The sequence below is a fragment of the Ambystoma mexicanum genome, chromosome 6q (genome assembly GCF_040938575.1).
Source record: "Ambystoma mexicanum isolate Mex_15411 chromosome 6q, UKY_AmexF1_1, whole genome shotgun sequence".
In the NCBI taxonomy this organism is placed as follows: domain Eukaryota; kingdom Metazoa; phylum Chordata; class Amphibia; order Caudata; family Ambystomatidae; genus Ambystoma; species Ambystoma mexicanum.
The window spans coordinates 1,040,030,119-1,040,048,307 of NC_090937.1; the positions used below are offsets into that span (position 1 = coordinate 1,040,030,119).

General features: G+C 45.3%; 1 protein-coding gene across 3 annotated transcripts in view; it reads right to left on the reverse strand.

Moving 5' to 3' along the window:
- Positions 1 to 18,189, reverse strand: part of SLC7A2 (solute carrier family 7 member 2) — a 574,284-nt gene that overhangs the window by 306,230 nt on the left and 249,865 nt on the right. The window contains exon 1 of one of the 3 annotated variants that reach the window (XM_069631575.1): positions 345 to 691. The exons of the other annotated variants lie outside the window; for them this stretch is intronic. The gene's annotated coding sequence lies outside the window, so the exon portion shown is untranslated. Of the gene's footprint in view, positions 1 to 344; positions 692 to 18,189 lie in introns of those variants that run through there. 3 annotated transcript variants of the gene reach the window in all.

Consider the following 18,189-nt stretch of genomic DNA (forward strand, 5'->3'; position numbering starts at 1 on the left):
ACTTCCATGCATTCATTTGCTGTAGTTTCCTAGCTCCTATTTCTGTGGCCCCTCTGGCCCAGGGTTACCCAAGTGTGTTAATATTATATGCAGCAGTAAAGAAAATACCCCAGCGCGCTGGTCAGGAATGCGCGCATCTCCACAGGGCCACAGGTTCGAATGCGCACGGGGCCATCTCTACGAGCACAAATGCTGGTCGTTATTAATCAGTACATTAGATTATCATGAGCGTGCACCCCTTTCTATAAAAAAAATACCATTTAGACAGTTAGGCTTCTGCCCAGACATTTAATTTACATAAATGGTTCTCCTCAAAGAGCACTGCACAGGGAATTCATTCTCACCTTTATCAGAGTGAAGGGACACTTGGCCAACCCCAACAGCTGGGGGCTGAGGGTCCCCTTCGCCAGGCGCCCACTTCCCCGGAAGTCTTCGCAAGCAGCGTCCCCTTGACTCCAAGTGTTGGCAGCACTCAGCCCTTCACCGCAAGGCACCTAGAGGAGCCCTAGAGGGCTGGCGAGGGGCCACTCGCTCCCGGGTACACAGGAGGGTGGCTGGCTGCCGGGCTGCTCCGGGGTGAGGTTGAGGTTTGCGGCGTCTAGTTTTAGCTGCATTGAATGTGTCCCCCCACCCCCCCGTCAGGTTACGTGAAGCCGCCGCGTCCAGAGCAGGAATAGACCGCGTGCAGCATGCCACTCCTGTCACAGAATCAGAGCGCTGCAATCCGAGTCACGCTTATCTGCTGCCCACCTCCCCACGACACCGGCTCGCAAAATGGGAGGGTCCAAACCGGCTAAAATCACAGGACGCCAAACTAAAACACAAGGGCCTAGGCTTTCTGCGACATGCTGACGCGGAGCTTGTGAGAAAGCTGGGGCGGGGGTGGCGGGAGCAGGTTTATTTAGCCTCCAGCCAGCGGGGCCGTGGGCCCTGTTCATTTCAGTGTGCATAAGCAGGGCAGGGTGACAGGAGACTTGAGTTCAAATCCCAGTTCCCCAACTGCCAGGGTCCTCGGATAAATTACTTTAACTCAGGTGAACAGCTGGCCTTTAATGACCAGGCAGTGTCATTGTCACTCATAATGCCTTCATCAACTTTTGGTTATTACATGCTGTCCAGGGGTGACAACAGTTACATTTACAAATGTTGGCAAATCAGAGGGGTGTTACCCACAGACAATTCTGAAATAAGTATGTAAAGAAGCGTGGCCTCAGTTATATATTTTGATAAGGCTACTTATGCTGCTGAAAAGGGCGGTGCTCACACAATTAAAATATAGCATACCACCAACTGCATTAGGCACACACACACACACTGCCATTGAGTGTGAATTCATGTTCTCATTAGCAAGTGGCTTGCTGCCCACATTGGCATTTTTCCATCATTTAGCTTCGACTGCAGCACTGTGACGAAATCACTTCTGCCTAGCAGGAGTAAAAGGATGAGTAGTGGCTAAAACGCCTACTCTTCCGTCACACTTCTACAAAACAAGGGTGATCCCAATCATAAAGATGAAACGGGCACAGGTAAGGAAATGTCTCCTTTGGGAGTTCAGCACTTGCCGCTGAAATCTATGTGTGATCAAGCAGTTGTCGGGATTGTCGGATGCGGCCAGTCTGAGCTCTGAGCGGAAACTGCAGTGCAGTGCTAGTGCTGGTGCGGCTGACGGTCATGTTAGGTCCTTTCCACTAGACCATAGAGGCGAATCGAAGGCGTTGCGTGCTGCGAGTTGGCGAGTCGGCAGAAGTGTTTTTGGAGTGTTTTTGGAGCTGACACAGAGCTGAGATCAGATCAGACAGTCGGAGAACAGTGAACGGAGAGACTCGCATTCGCACCCGCTCTCGGTGTCTCTGGTAAACCGAGTTTGGCAGGTGCCATCCTATCGACTCGCCACTTTTAGTGAGGTGAGAGGAGCGAGGCATGAGACGAGGCTAGTAGGAGCTTGCAGGAGCTAGCAGAGGCCGCTAGTAGAGGCCGCTCGTCCGCCCACTCGGCACCGCATGGCACTGTATACTCAGTGTTGGATATTGAATGTGAAATTGAGTGTGGTTGATACTGAGTGTGGCCTGCACATCCATCTTCATCCAGGTGACATTGAGTAGTCCTCACATTTGGACCCCCAAATTACTAGGGGGTATTAGTGCTATTGTGCAAAAGGACAAGTCTGCTAACACTTTGTGGGTATAATTAACCAGAGACTGTGGGGCCCCCGTTACTTGGTGGGTCCTTTGATCTGGAAATTATCCCGACTTTGGCGGAAGTGAGGCAAAAGTGGACAGTGTTTGGAGGTGTTCGGCGGGGAGGCCTTGAGGCCGGCCAAGCTAGTTAGTAAGGGCGATTTAGCCATACCCACCTTCATCCTAGAAATCCCTCCAACGTCCGAGGACTGTGGGGAGTGTCCTTTGACTCGGATCGGTGTGTTGGGTCGCTACTATCGAACTATAGTGCGCTCTGCCCCCTGAACTATATACAGGGTTTTAAAGGGAGGGGAGAATGACAAAAACATAATGTTCGTAGTGGATTATTGTGGGACAGATCACAACTCTTAGATGCATCTCAAACTTCGGTGGGCCCAATTATAATGATTGGGCCAGAAGAAAAGTCCCTTAGGTCTGGCAACACAGGGCGAGCCAGTTTTCTCCCTCCTATAAGTTCATTCCCCCTGGACTGTCAAATCCCAACTAGCTCTAGAGTAAGTCCAACAAAGATTAAAGTAGCTATTGAAAGATCTTATTCCCACCAAGGAATTCCCCTGGAAAAGTCCAGCGAATGTCGAATTTGATGTATACTCTAACACCAAACACAATGAAAAATACCATCAATAATTATTTTCACATTTAACCTGTAATAGCTACAAAGGTCCTGAATGAGGTGCCTTCAGAAGAAAATTTGGAAGAGTTGCAGCGAAGTCTGGAAACTAACAAACAGTCTGTGATAAGCATAGCACATCATTCTGGAATGGAGGAAGAGGGCTGCGAGGTTCCCCAAACAAACTTATCCTTTGAACTCAATCAGGTACCTGAGGTTTGGTCCCCACCAGAAAGGGAATTCTAATTCGCCTCCACCATTGGAGACAAGAAAGATAGGTCAATTGGGCAAAGAAACAGGACAAATAGGTGATCGAGGATCTGAGTTGGGCCCTCCAACGATTGTGGCCCAGAATTTCATATTGGGCTCCTTGGGTAAAGGTATTCGAAAATATCAAGAGGGAAGTAGACCAACATTCTGGAATCCTGTTAGAATTAACTAAAGAGATGGAGTCAGTTGATTCTAACTTGGTGGCTTTAAAATCAGCTACGAATGACAACAAAGAAAAATTGTGGGAGGTGCTACAATGTCTCCAGAAGGAGCAAGCAGGAACATTTGATATCCTGATTTCGCAAGGAACTGAGCTAAGGAACGATATGAGCAGGATCATGGAAAAAAACTGTACCATGGTGCCCTCAATCAGGGATTAACTATCCCCCAAAAGGAGGCAGAACATTTGAGTGAGGAAGGTTTGTGGGATGATACCCCGTTGTCAACATCCACCATGGAAGCCTTTATGCGGCTGGCACAATTGGTAGAGGATGAAGGATCGCAAGGCGCAGCCAGTGATCTGCAGGTGGATAAAGATCCAGTAGTGGTTCCCTTAAACAAAAAGAAAATTAATGGAAGGACAAAAAGGAAGAGGAAGAGAAGGGAGGAAGAACTGAATAACCTTATGTTGGTGGAGAAGAAAAGAGAGCTAAAGGTACGACAAGCCTCAAGTAAATAATTTGTAAGAAATTTGAAAAAAAAAGATTTGAAAAAGGTTGAAAAGGCTAATGTCAAGGCCCCAATGAAAGGGGGTTGGAGGGGGTTGTTAAGAATCCCCAAGAGGAAAACCCAGTGTTAATTGCGAAAGTAACAGTGAGTTGTCAAACGGATTTGTTGGTTGTGCCGAAGAAAATAGCCCTGATTTTTCTATGTAAAAAGCAACTACCTAAATCGAGCCCGCCTACATTGAAAATTGCCCCAATATTTTTGAAAAAAGAGGCTTGGTTGTTACAAAAAGTTGGGACTTTAAGTGGAGCTTGTGACACTGAAGATACGCACCTCAATCGAGGAATAGAAAGGGGGGACTAGTGAAGGCCCTATTATTAGTAATGTAAGTGAGATATGGGGGCCAAAGAAGCAATCCTCTCCTCCCCGGCAATCGACAGCGATGGCCCAGTTGCCGGTTAATAAAAAGATTTCCAGCAATATGTCTAGCCTGAACGTGTTCTTAAGTAAAAGGGACACAAGTAAGCTATGTAATCCCTTAAATCGCCCTGCTATCCTTAATGAAATGAAATCTATGAATATCCTAAAGTACTTGTCCTCTGGAGACATCGATCGTGTTAGCTTTCCGGAGTTTCCTAAGACTTCGAATGCCAAACTGCAAATGAAATCAAGATTAGCCTTGGAGGCGATGATGGATTCCAGTGAAGAATGGCAGAAGAGAGGCTTTAGCATATCTAGAACTACTCCAAACAAGGTGGAACAGAATATAATCAATAGTTCAGAATTGCCACAACAAAAGTTGACTGTTGGCACTGCCAACTGGGGAAGGGCATCGACCATCTGGGAAATAGTGCCTGAAATTATAGCACAAGTGATACAGAAAATTGGTCTACCAGAGCAGAAGCACTAGCTAAACGGGAAATAAGATGTCTCTCATGGAACACAAGAGGATTTAACTCCTTCTCTAAGGACTCACAAAGACTGTTTATTTTTCATAATTTTGATTTAATCTTATTTCAAGAAACCTGGTTAACTGAAGTAATTGGGATTGAGGGATTCTCTATTTTTGAGCAATGTGCCACTACTAGGGGACAAGGTCGCCCTAGTGGCGGTCTGTTGATGTCTTGTAGGAAAGTTGTTTTTTGTGACTGTTCCCTGATATCAAACTCCACCCAAGGCTTATTGGCAGTGAGAATGTAGATTAAAGATCAAAAGACTAATGTATGCTGGGTTGCGATAGCAGTGTATTGGAACCCATTGATTAGTGAACTACCAGTCTTCTTGCAAAGTCTATCAGATCTCTTAGTGAAAATTGTGTCGAAATATCCATCAGATGAACTTTTGATACTGGGGGATTTTAATGCTCAGTGTATCATCCCTTATGAACCTCCTCATAGGGTAAAGGACATCACGAAAAATGGTTATAGCTGGGGTGCTTTCATGAGGGACTGGAATATGCTAATGTTGAATGATAATGTGAAGGGTGAGCCCTTGGGTGTTCGCACTTGGAGGAGAGGGACGTCCTTCTCCTCAATTGATTATGTTTTGTATCAAGGAATTTGTTTGATAAATGCTTAAAACTGAAGGCGATACAAAACAAGGATAGTGATCATATAATGTTGGATTTTGTGTTAGATGTGATAAATGCCATTAACTATCCTATATACAACCAGCCGTTAGAGGCACATCTGGTGGGTAATAGAGTAATTAAGTTTAAGCAGGGGGGCCTTAGTCTTAGTAAAAAACTAGAAGGGGCAGTAGATGTTCTCAGTAAAGAAAAGTTGAAGGAATACCGTCAACCAGACACTTATATCAACTTTCTCTGGGGTTTGAATAAACCAATAATGGGTAAAGTTGTCCCTCCCAAAAACCATAAACATTTCTTTGACACTGAACTCCAAGAGAAGAAGAAATGGGTGAGAGCAGAGAAATATAGAGTTAAGAAAATGATAAAGGACTCCAAAAGCTGTAGTGCGACTCTGAAGCAAATAACGAATAACTACAAATCCTGGGTGAGATCTCACAAGTTCCTGCTCTCTCATAGAGATGGGGAAGAAATGCTGAAAGTAGTACTAATGACAAATTCTAGGAATTTTTGGACCATTGCTAACTCGGTACATATCATGATTCTGCAAACACAATGTGTATAGATGAAAAGGTTTGGGTGGAATATTTCACTAGGCTATATGCCCAGGCTAGCTCTGTAAACCAGTACGGTGCAACCACTACTAACTGGCTGATGGAGGTGTCAGTGGGTGACATATTACACCTAATAAGGAAATCCTCTAGGTCTAGAGCCCCGGGGCCGAATGGCCTTTCCAACTCCACCTTGAAGAAGAATCCTAAGACATGGGTCTTAAAGATCTTGTTTGAAAATAGATTAGTCTCACAAAGGTTTCCAGATTCCTGGACGAAAGCAATTATTATTCCCCTAAATAAAAAGGGTGCCCACCTTTTTGCGGACAGCTATCGTCCCATCTCATTGCTAGATGCTGATGGAAAAAAAATGCATAGTCTGCTATTGGGGAAGTTGGAGGCCTGGGCCATTCAGAGGGATATTCTTCCGAAGGAACAGATATGTTTTAGAAAAGGAATTTCCAAGATTCTAAATGTTTTGACCTTGGGCTGTATGACTGCTACTACTCGCGTAAAAGATGGATCGTCCCTCTTTTTTTGCGCCTGGGTGGTCCTATCACGTGTGTTTGACACTATAAATAGGAATACATTGTGGAGTAAATTAAAGAAGTGGGGACTCCCAGACACCCTCCTAAATATTTGGATCCATTTACATCAAGGCACAGCGTTAAGAGTAAGGCTGGGGAAATAGGGGCTTTCTAGACCAACTGCCTCTGAAAAGGGAGTCCGTCAGGGGTGACTATTGGCTCCTTTCCTTTTTATTCTGTTTATGGCAGGCTTGGGGGAGTGGTTGGCAGGTAAGGGCTTGGTAGCCCCAAAACTAGGAGGTGTAAAAGTTAAGTGGTTGGTTTATGCCGATGATATTGTGGTCATGGACCACTCTCAGGTCGGCTTGCAGAGATTACTAAGTGCACTTGTGGACTATGCAGTTTTGAATGATCTGCTAACTAACCCAAACAAATCGTTTATTGTGTGTTTCAAACACTGACTAAAACGAATTAAACCGTATGTATGGTCACTGAATAACATGACAATTCTGGTCGTAAAGGAAGTGATGTATTTGGGCTCTTAGATCGTGGCCTTTTCTACCCAGACACACTTTTTAGATATGGTCGAGGCCAGGCCTAGAAAACTGGGTGCACATATGAAGAGAATTTATTCTAAACACTGCCAGTTCTCAATGCTGCCACTAATAAAGTACTATGTGGGAAAGGTGGTGCCTAGTGTTACGTATGGCCTAGAAACTCACTTACAGTCTTTCAATGTTAATTGGGATAGATTGGAAGGTAGACTTTGGAAGGATGTATTGGCCCTTCCTTCCTCAATCCCCATTGTAAGTGTTCGATATGAGTTCGGCCTGCGTTCGCTATTATCAATAGGGGAGTGGAAATGGCTTAGTCAATTTAGGCTTATTTTGGAGCCTCCCAAGAAGTCCCTGTACGAAGAGGTAACAGTGCAAATGAAATTGAACAACAATCTGTTCTTGACGACTCTCTCTGATAAATTTAGGAAAATCATAGAGCAAGCTGATATCTCATTGGAGACTCTGATCCAAAATCGGGTTAAAGCTAAAGATCAATTAAAAAGAATGGACTGGATCAGGACGTTATTAAAGATGAGAGAGTCAAAAGTATCCTCTTCTTGGTCGGAGATGGATAAGCCTAGAGCAAATATTCCAGCCTATTTGCAAAAAGCTATTAACCCAAGGATTAGATCGGAGTTCTTGAGATTTCGGTTGAACTTGGTTCGTACCCAGGAAATTCTGCATATTAGAGACCCAATTGCTTTTCCATCTAATCTATGTGATCTATGTGAGGAGGGGGTAAAACAAACTGTGGCCCATCTATTATCAAATTGCCCATGGACTTGGATGATTAGACAGAAAAGGTCAAAGAGATTTGTTCATGACACCAGAATGTTAAACTCAAAAATGTTCTGGCAAAGGTTGAGTCGGGGGCAGGAATCCTTCCTTACAGCAGAAGTGGTAGCTGTGTTAATAGAACTAAAGCTATTAGGCAAGTGACTGTAGTGAAATTTGAGTATGTGGTTAAATATTGAAGATCTGGATGATGAAATATTTTGGACCCTTTCTTTTTTTTCTCCCTCTCTTTTGTCTGTGTCTCTTGGTTTGTGCTATCTGTTTTAGGTGTTTTTATTGTAAAATATTGTAATTATTTTTATTTTTGTGTAAAAAGTCAAAATGTTGACTAATATGCACAATAAAAAAATAAATTAAAAAAAAAGCAGGTCACAGGTTCGAATCCCGGCAAGGCCAACTCAGCCTTTCATCCTTCCCGAGGTCCATAAATGAGTACCAACTCCGGTTGTTGATATTTTATGTAAATATGTTCTATGTAAAGCGCTTTGGCGAAAGTGCTATATAAATAGCACATCATTATTATCATTCTTAAAGGTTCAAAATGAATCCCAAAATGAATAAAACAAAGGCGTGGGAGACCCCCTCTTTTACAGTCAAACTTCTACAGATGATTGGACGAAAGCAATCCTATTTTAAAGGGACCAATCCCTGTTCTTGACAAATGGATGTTGCCTTCTTGCAGCATACCAAAAATGCTTTGTGTTAAAGGTAGTGTAAGGGACAGGAAGGAAGAAGTGGAACAGGGCGAAACAAGATGGTATAACCCTTCCCCAACTGTGCTGGCATACCTTTGGCTACTTGAACCCTGCCCTCTTCTCAGACCCATAGCATCAAAGGCCCTTTGGTACAAACCACCCAAGGGCGAGGCCAGCCCTTTCGTGTAGGGTGCACTCTTTGCTTCCTGTTTCCCAGGACAAATCACACTGGGAGATTGTCCTGCTGGAGAGATGCATTACCCAACTTCCAAAAGGATCAAAATAGAGGCATCGCCTTTCATTCTCTTGTCCCGCTGACTGGAAGGGAGAACCTGTCTCAGTAGAATACACACAGGCCTTCCGCAGCTGACAAAGGCTTACCGTGTTGATGTGTCTATTATTTAAATCAGATGTATCTCTTAAACATTATGTTCACGCTCCACCACCATACCAGACATGGTATGGCTTATATTTTTAGATTACATTTATCATAATGTGAGGACTCAACTTCCAAGGCACCAGTGTTCCAGTGATGAATATTGGTTTCTAAACCATTAATCAGCCCACACCTCTTGTACAACAGAAGGAATCTGAACAGATTGGAAACACAAGTCAATTATAAACCTCCTTGTCCAATTTTGGTAACGTGGATGGAACAGCAGGCTTATCTTCAAAAGGTTGTGGATCGTTGGTTAGTTGAAACACTGAGAAAAATACAGTTATTACCCAATGATAAAAGGGACTGTCCAGTAATGGTTGTATACAAATATCTACTTTATTATTATCACTACAAACAGTTCTAGGAATGCAGAGGACAGACAGTTTCAAAAAAGGAAAAGCAATACTCTCTGGATACTGACAGGAGGGTAGTCAGTATAGTAATTAATCGCAATAGTTCAAGGATACTTGGTTTCAACACAAAGGGAGCAATGGGTCATAAAATGCACTAGGGGCCTTCAGAGAAGGACCAGGGGGACAGGACCACAATGTACCTTGTGCGTGTAGATGTACTTTGTCCTCAACAGGGTTGAGTCGGTTTCAGGGCGCTTTGCAGCTTCTGTGACAGAGTTCAATATGGGAGACAGCTGCGTGTATCAGGCGGCAGGTAGTTCGGCGAGCAAGGCTGGCCCAATGACTGCTGGCTGGCCTACATAGAATGGTTGGCTTAGTGCTGGTCGGCGTTTCTAAAGTACTGGTCGAGGCGCATCGGACGGGGTTAGCGACTGCAGTGTAACAACAGTCAGCAGTGCAGTTGGTTGCAGCTCGAGGGGCTTGAAAAGTCAAGGACTGGCTTGAAAATGTCCTTTAAGGCGGACGATGGTAGATGCTGGTCAATGCACTCCTCCTAGCCTCTGCACAGGGTTTGTGTCGTCCTTTAAGGCGGACGGCCCAAAGCTGAGGAGTGTGTTGCAGGCAGCTACCTTGTCCTTGATTTGGTTCAGAGACCCTCTGGCACCTCCCACCTAGGAAGCTTGCTGCAGAGCCTAGCAGGGCACGATGTGTGCTGACTGGATACCGGTTCTGGAGTGGCAGGAGGGTCCTCTGGTTTCCGCATCTCCCTCTGCTCCCTGGGAGATGTTTACAGGAGGGCTCTTGCTTCCCTCTTGGAGGTCCTGGCATTCCTTCACTGTCAGAAGATGTAAGGCAGGCTGCACCTTCAGCCAGGGCCCAATGCAGAGTTCTTCTTTCTACTCCTTGAAAAGCTTTCAGATCTGCCCAAAAGCGGGGTTTGATCCTCTTTTAAAGCCAAATGGACTGCAAGGATTGGTGTAGGCTAAGCTTACCTTAATGAACCAATTCTGGGTACCCACCAACAATCTCCTGTATGCATGAGGTCATAACCAGAGTGTTTTGCAACAGAAAAGGTAAAGGGGTGAAAACATTTAATACTAAGTCCCACCCATCTTCCTGTCTGTTGTGGATCAAAGGGTCTCTCTGGTCAATGGAGTTCTCTGTGGTTCCTGATTAAAGCGGCAGGTCTCCCTTGAAGCCGCAGAGGGACCAGACTTTCTGGCGCTGTCAATCCACATACTCATACATTCTGAATGGGGTCCCCCTGCGGGGATGACTACTGAAAAACACAAAGTCTCAGACATGACAATTCACCGTCCATTGATACTTAGGGCGGGAGCTGGCTTCAGGTTGACACAGTGCATATCAAAGGTTGTTGAGGTTTCCTGTCTCCTTTGTTAAGCTCTGCAACCAGGCCCCATGTGGGCCTGTTTGAAGTATACTCTATTAGTATGCTAATTATGTTAACCACTGCCTGCAGGGCTCAACTAAAGGACGGGGTGGATCCATGGAACCTTTGTTAGTTAATTAGGGTGGTCATGGCAGCAGGAAGGTTGGGCCCTCCCCCTTCTGAGATGTGTACTCCACCTGTCAGATGCCAACTAAATATGACAGGGGGGACTGCGCCTGTAGGCTGTGTCCACCCTGAGTACTGTGAAATACCTAAGGGTATCTCACATAGCGAACATGAAGAACTCATATTCAAGTGGCCAATGAAGGGCTGATCTGCTCAGATCCCAACTCTAGGGGTGAAAGAGTGAGAAAGGCTCACAGGGATGGGGGAACCTGAGGTTGTATTCGGGGAACAACCCAAGGGAGAGGAGGTATTGTACAGAGGGAAAAGGAGAGGACAACGAAATCCCTGAGGCTTTTTTAGGATACAACACCTCTACCTCGCCTCCTCCCATTAAATCTCTCCTACCCAGATCAAATGACCCCTCCATCCAGAGCCAATCCCCTAAGATCTCCAACCCGCTTGCACCCAAAGATTATGCATCCTAGTATCCTGATTTCCCTACGTCCTATCCGAATACTCCCAGTCATTTTCCTTCCCCTCCCTCAGATTATTATATTTTGCACTCCCAACCTGTCCGGACAAAACACTTATGTTCCCACAATCCCTAATTTATTTCACAATCCCAGCTATTCCTGTTTGCCTCACAAATCCTCCTACTCATTTCAAAACCCCTCCAAAACCGACCCTTCTGAGTTTACCAAAAACCCCTCTAATACAAGGGTTGTAATTCCATTTAGCACTGTTTCCCCATCCTACTGCGTAGAACAATCTGACACTCTAACCCCACACCCTCTTTCCAACCCGAACACCTTTTTGCCCTGCGAAAGATGACTGACTCATAAAACTGCTTTCCTGACATGTCCCAACACAAGGGTAAGGCAGTCAGACAATTGACCAAAATAACACACACCCGGCAGCCCTTTCCTTTCCCCACAGGGATAAAGGGTGGAGCACAAACCGAAATACGAGCATGGCAGACCGCACGACGTGAGAGCTAACTCAGCCCAGCAGTTCAAGAGAAGGCGAAAGATGGTGCAAGTCGAGAGGCTACCAAGGGGAGGAGTGATCTTGTCCTTATCGACAGAGACCCGTGAAGCCCCGAGAGAAGGAATTGTAAGGCCAGGAACAATGCCTGCGCTTGTTGCAGCAGATGTCCACGGTACCCAGGCGTCTCCTCCGCTAACAGCCAAGCCGGGGAGAGACGTGTCCTTGTATCTACAAAAATGAAAGCAAAGCTATTCATCACAATCAGTGAGTCGAAGGAAGAGCTGATAAAGAAACCAAACTTTGTTGAATAAAAATAGCAAAAGGTTAATTGAACTTTGAATGAGAAAATAACTGTTATATGAACTGTAAGGGAAACTCAGCAGACCAGAGTCAAGCCCCATATGGGTGCATGCTAGCAGTGATTACCCTATTGATGAAGCTACAGATACCAGAAGGCTGTAGGAGAGCCGCCAAGATAGGTCAAAGTGGTCATACAGGAGTTCCAGCAAAAGCCCTGTACAGCCGAAAGCCTTTGACATATAAACTGTAGAGACAGCAAGGGAAGTGAATCCCGCAGCAAGAGAAAACAAGGGAAGTGAATTCAGCAGCAAGGGAAGTGAACCCCGCAAACATTAAAAGCAAGTTGAATGTGAAGTTGGCAAGAATGAACCTGAACGAAGGATGCCGATAAAGGAGGGTAGTCTGAAGTCGCGAAATACAGTGTGTTGACAAGAGCGAACCCGAACAAGGGATGTCCACAAGGGAACTGTGTTAAAAAGACATTGGCCTCATTACGACGTTTGGAGGTAGGTAGTCTTGCCGGTAAAACCGGCAAGGCTAACTCCAAACTCGCGAAAAAATCCGGCACCCGGCAATGAGGAATTACCTAGGTATTCCGACTTTGCCGGACCCGGTAATTCCTCCATTGCCGGGTGCCAGTGTCTGACATTCCCCATTCCCATTTGAGGCCTACAGGGCTCAATGGGTATGGGGACGTTGGATACAACGGTTTACAACAGTGCCGGTGCATCCAACTTGCTGTGCTCGCGGGATGCCGCTCTGCCTGTCAAGTCAGACCTGGCGGGCTGACAGGCACCCGCGAGCACAGCTCGTAGTGTTGCGGTACGGTAGCAACAGTGCCAGTAGTGCTACCGGCACTGTTGTCACTGTACCATCATACTTGTAATGAGGCCCATTGTAAGACAAGGAGAAGGGTACTGTCCCACTTGTCAATTGGGGTTCGAGCCCGACCGAGGAGAAACCAAGAGACATTGTAAAGCAAGAAGAAGTAAACTATCCCGCTTGCCATTCTGGGTTCAAGACCAGCCGAGGGAGATCCAGGGGTGAAAAGTTATCACCAAAGTTTGCTGAAAAGGAACTGTTTGAGTAGTCGGGAAAGACACAGAGGTCTGCGCCCGAAAGAGGGGGACCCAGGGGTGAAACCATCACCCAAAGTCATACATGAAATATAACTTTTGTGTTTGTTTATTGGAACTATCAGGCCCTCGACGGCAAGATACTTTACATTGGAAAGAGACTTTAAGCCATGGGAGAACCAGATAGCTGGAGCGGAACGGTCGGCTCGTGCTGGGAAAGCTCGAGTTTGTGCTATTGTCGGCTCATGCTGGGAAAGCTCGAGTGTGTGCTGTGCTCAGGAAACCCACCTTGTCCCATGCTGAAAACGTGGGGAAGGGAGACCCATGTCAATCACAACCTGACTTATTATTTCAGAGCACATCCTTCTTTATTGTTATCTCTATCCCACACTTCTTTTTTGTATTTAGCGTAAGGACTTGGCAATAGGTTTTTCTAAGTATAGGCCCTTTTTTATTTTGACACAACGCCACTAGGACTGCCTTATTTTCATTTGATGGTGTACGCTTGCTCCCATCTTAGATTTAGGTTTAGCTTAGGTGTTTATCCACCCTGCATTAATAGTTCAATAAACACCCTTGAACTGTGATCACTTGTGCCTGTCTTTACTGTTGCCACCATGAGTTCCTTACAGCACACAGGTCTATGTCGTGCGGCAAGCATAGGAAAATGTGTGCGAATTAGCCCCCCACATTTTCCGGTTGTTGATCTACCATCATTCAATTTCATATCAAATTTCCAAAAAGCCCAGGTGAGCCCATTCACCGGTCGAACTCCTCACACATAATCATATGGAATTTCAAACAGATGTGTAAACTTAAATTAACCTCTGCAGTGACTTGGCTGTTACAGCAGCTGTCATACAGGGGACCTGTGACATTTGAACCTGCCCTGTGCCATTAGAGAGCAGAGGCTTCAGGTCAGGAGAATGATGCAGCAGGGCATAGGTGTATTCTATGATTTTGGCATGGAGTTTACTGAAAGTGGGGTCTGATTAGCAGACCACCCTTTCTAACATTGAATTACCCACCCCCCATAACTCATGTTTTTAGTTAATCAAAAATGTTTAAGCCTTGTGCCACCCTTGCAAGATGGCCATTCCTCAAAGTCAGACAATGAGGACTCAAGTAAACACAATTTGAAAAATGCAATAAACCAGTTAGCACTCTCATAGCTCACAAAATATCAATTTTAATGTCAGTCCTATATTTCTGTTCACGGTTGAGTTGCACACTCTGCAATTCCACACAATAAGTACTAACTGTGCCAACAGCACACCATGCACCTTTCTATAATGCTTAAGTTGCCGCAAATTACATTTACTACATGGTCCACTAGGCACATATTTTACAATTGCAACTCTCCAATACTGCAGATAGCAAACTTGAGATATATATTACCGTTGGCTTCATTGTCCCTGCTGAGGGATCCATAAATAAAGGAATTTTTTTTGTGCCACGTGGATTGTTTTCATGCTAATATGCGCCATGTGATGGTGGAGGAGTGCATTTGCATCGTACTTTGTACGCTTGTTCTTTTTCTATATACATATGCATAATTAATGCAATGCCTTGAGCAAATGATTAGAACACTAAGCACTTTCACAAATAACCTGCTTGGCACAGATTCCATTTGTCCAATTGCATATATGCCCCTGGCCCAGAATGTACACTTTTCAAGCATGCATGCTGTGATGCCAAGACACAGACTTGGCTCTTGGTTTATTATGCATAGTTATTTCTTTAGTACCTTTGTGTGCACTACATTGGTCCCTGTTAGTAGTGTAGGATGTTCAGAGACTGGTGCTATGGTAATCGGGTACTAAACAAAACAGAATGTAAGAGCCAGTTTCTCCATCTGTGTGGCAGCTTTAGAGGCTTTTAATTATTGCAATCTTCACAATTTGATTGAGATGAAAAGGAGGCCCAGACACAGTTGCATCTACAGCCTCCATCGACTTTAATAATTAAGCACTATACAGAGGGAGGGGTAATTAAGCCGAGACCAATAAGTTGAGGAACAGCATTATCCAAAGTGATTACTCCTCAATTGGTATACAATATTAGAACCCCCATATTTTCCCTTGTTACTCTTTTTCCCACACACTGCATGAAGGAGAAAAACAAGAGTGAAAGAATTAATCAATTCCATCCCAAGTCGACCACTGACCAAATGATACTCCGCGACTGTATCACAAAAGTCCAGTTTTCCATGTTTGGAAAGAAATGAGAGGTAAGCAACCAATGGAGGCGGGTCTCAGGAGCGAAGAACGCATAGGGGTAAATGAGCCAGAGCAGGGAGTAAGTGTAGGGACAGTGTTGGCTGTGGAAATGAGTCTCCACAGGTGGATACCTGTATTTTTCATATAGCCACCTGTTGCATTTTAATGTATGCCATGTCACGTTGTAGCAGTTTTATAACACGGCACACTCCAGCCAGGGACTTCTTCCACTGACACTGAAGGTGGCGCACAATAAAAAAGTTTTTTATTTTTATTTGATTCCCGGATTCCCCAATGACTGTTATGACTGTAACAATGACATCCCGCCAGAAAAGGTCTTCACCCGGCAAGGGGTGAATTTTCTGGTGTACTCTTCCTGCCCTTACGGGGACAGGAGGGGGGGGAAGAGGTGACCTGTAACATCAGGAAGGATAATATTCGAGGTCCATAATGACTGCCTCTCCTACCTGGAACCCTCTGTCCAGGTCAACACCCTCACCAGAGATCTCTCCACACTGCTGGAGGAGACCGCTGAGATTGCAAAACCTGAGGTCTTCCCAGGCTTAAGACAGATGGTTGAAGAACGGGTCAACCTTGCTGATGCCTGTGTAATCGAGGAACAAAAGCAAAAGTTGAAACAGGTGTTTTTAGATTTTCACGCTATCTTTGCTGTGGACTCGTATGACCGTGGTCGCACAGAGATATATTCTATCTCAATTTCCACAGACCCTGGAATGACTCCTGTATTTGTGAAGCAATATCGCTTGCCTCTCGCTTCTATGGAGTCCCTGACAGAAATCATAAAAAACCTAGAGTTCTGTGGGATAATTCGTTCAGTCCACAGTACCTTTAATAACCCAGTACTGGGAATTTTAAAACCAAAATGGCCAGACTGTGCGCAGACCAGAGGGAGCGGAAAAAACAGGTCCACAAGTCCCGATGGACTCTTCCCTACATTGACCAGGGACTGGCCCCGATCCAGGGGTCAAAGGTGTACACTACCATTGACCTGACCAATGGATACTGGATAGTACCCGTCAGTAGAGAGGGCCAGTACAAGCTGGCCTTCACCTTCGGGGGGCAGCAGTACACATGGACCTGGATTCCTTTCGGATACATAAACTCTGGCAATGAATTCAACATCTTCCTAGACAAGGCCATGCCAACTTGGGTGAAAGGGGTAACCTGGCCTATGTGGATGATTACCTGATTAAAAGCTCAACTTTGGAGGAACACATAGCTGAAATCTGCTATGTTCTAAACCAGTTGAAGGTTGCCGGAGCAAAACTGTCCTTCCAGAAGGCCCAGTGGTGTAGGACCTGTGTAAACTTTTTGGGACATGAAATCACCCCTGAGGGTCTCTGTCCCAGGCGAAGAAAGTGGAAGCACTACTGAAACTAGAAGACCCCACAACTCTGCGTGAATTAAGGAGCCTTCTTGGACTCACTAATTACAGTAGGTAGTTCATTGAGGATTACGCAGAGGTCACGAGACCCCTGGTCCATTTGTCAAAAGGGGGGGGTCAAGTGGGAGTGGGGTCCAGAACAAGCCGAGGCAGTGAAACAACTCAAAAGAAGTCGCTCACAAGCGCCTTGTCCAGCTTACCACGTCAAAAACAAGAAGTTCTTCTTGGAGACGGGGTTCTCGAATACATGCTTAACCACAGTATTATATAAAAAGCATGGCAAGGTCAATAAAGTCATCTCCTTTGCAAGTAAGACTTTATCCTCTGTGGAGGAAAAATTTTACGATTGTGAGAAGGTACTCCTGGCAACGGTGCGATGTTGAAAAATTACTGCCCGTTCATCCAGAGGGAGCTCATCATTGTGGAGACTCCACACCAGCCTTTGCAATACCTCCAAAGTGACAGAATCCGGGCAGGAAATGTAAGTAATTCTAGAATTACTTCCTGGATTCTGTCCATGCAAGGCTTTCCTGTGGAGGTCAGATATGGCCAAAACAAGAAGAGGCCCATTGCGCAAGGTTTGTCTGACTTGCATGATTGTGCCCGAGAAAACTGTCTCGAAGACGGAAGTCTCAAAACCCAAGACAACATGGAGGCGTTCCTGAATTCCCCGCACAAGGTCTATGAAGAAGACAGGTGCAAGCGAATGCCCACAGTTTATGTGGACGGGTGCTCCTACCATGTTGCCAACAACAGGGAAAAGGAACCAGGCCATCATCACTGCCGTGCAATACAGACTCCACGATCTGGTCATAATCACCGATTCAGATGATGTCCGAAACAGGTTCGTGGAGCACCTGATCAGGTGGAAAACCAGAGGCATGCTGTGTGAAAATAATAAACCACTCAAGCATGGCAAGCTCATACACAATATTGATGTTCTGATCACCTCTAGTGGAATGACCATCTATTGGAAAAAGATTAAGGGTAATTCTAGAATAGAGGAACCAGACAAAACTGGAAATGACCTGGCTGATCAGTTGGCCAAAACCGGAGCCATCCAGGGGGATCTCCTTGAGAGTGAGTCCCTATTAGCGGAAATCCAAGTCACTGCTGTCAGAAGGTCCTATACGCTTGCTCACAATGAACTCTCAACTACCCATTGGAGTAATGAAAACCCAGATGCTGATTTAATCATGGCACAAAAAGGGGATCCGCTTGTTAGGAAATTTTACAAACACATTGAGGACCCCATGAACTTTCCTCTAATGGAAACCGATTACATTCGGAAATAGGATCTCCGGTTGTTGAAGAAGTTTCCCAAAATGTTCTGAATCCAAGATGGTTTGTTGGTAAGGAGATCGATCTCTGGATGTGCCCAGTGGGTGGTACCTACCTCATTCCGAAGCCTGATGCTCATTCATGCCCATGACGCGGCCA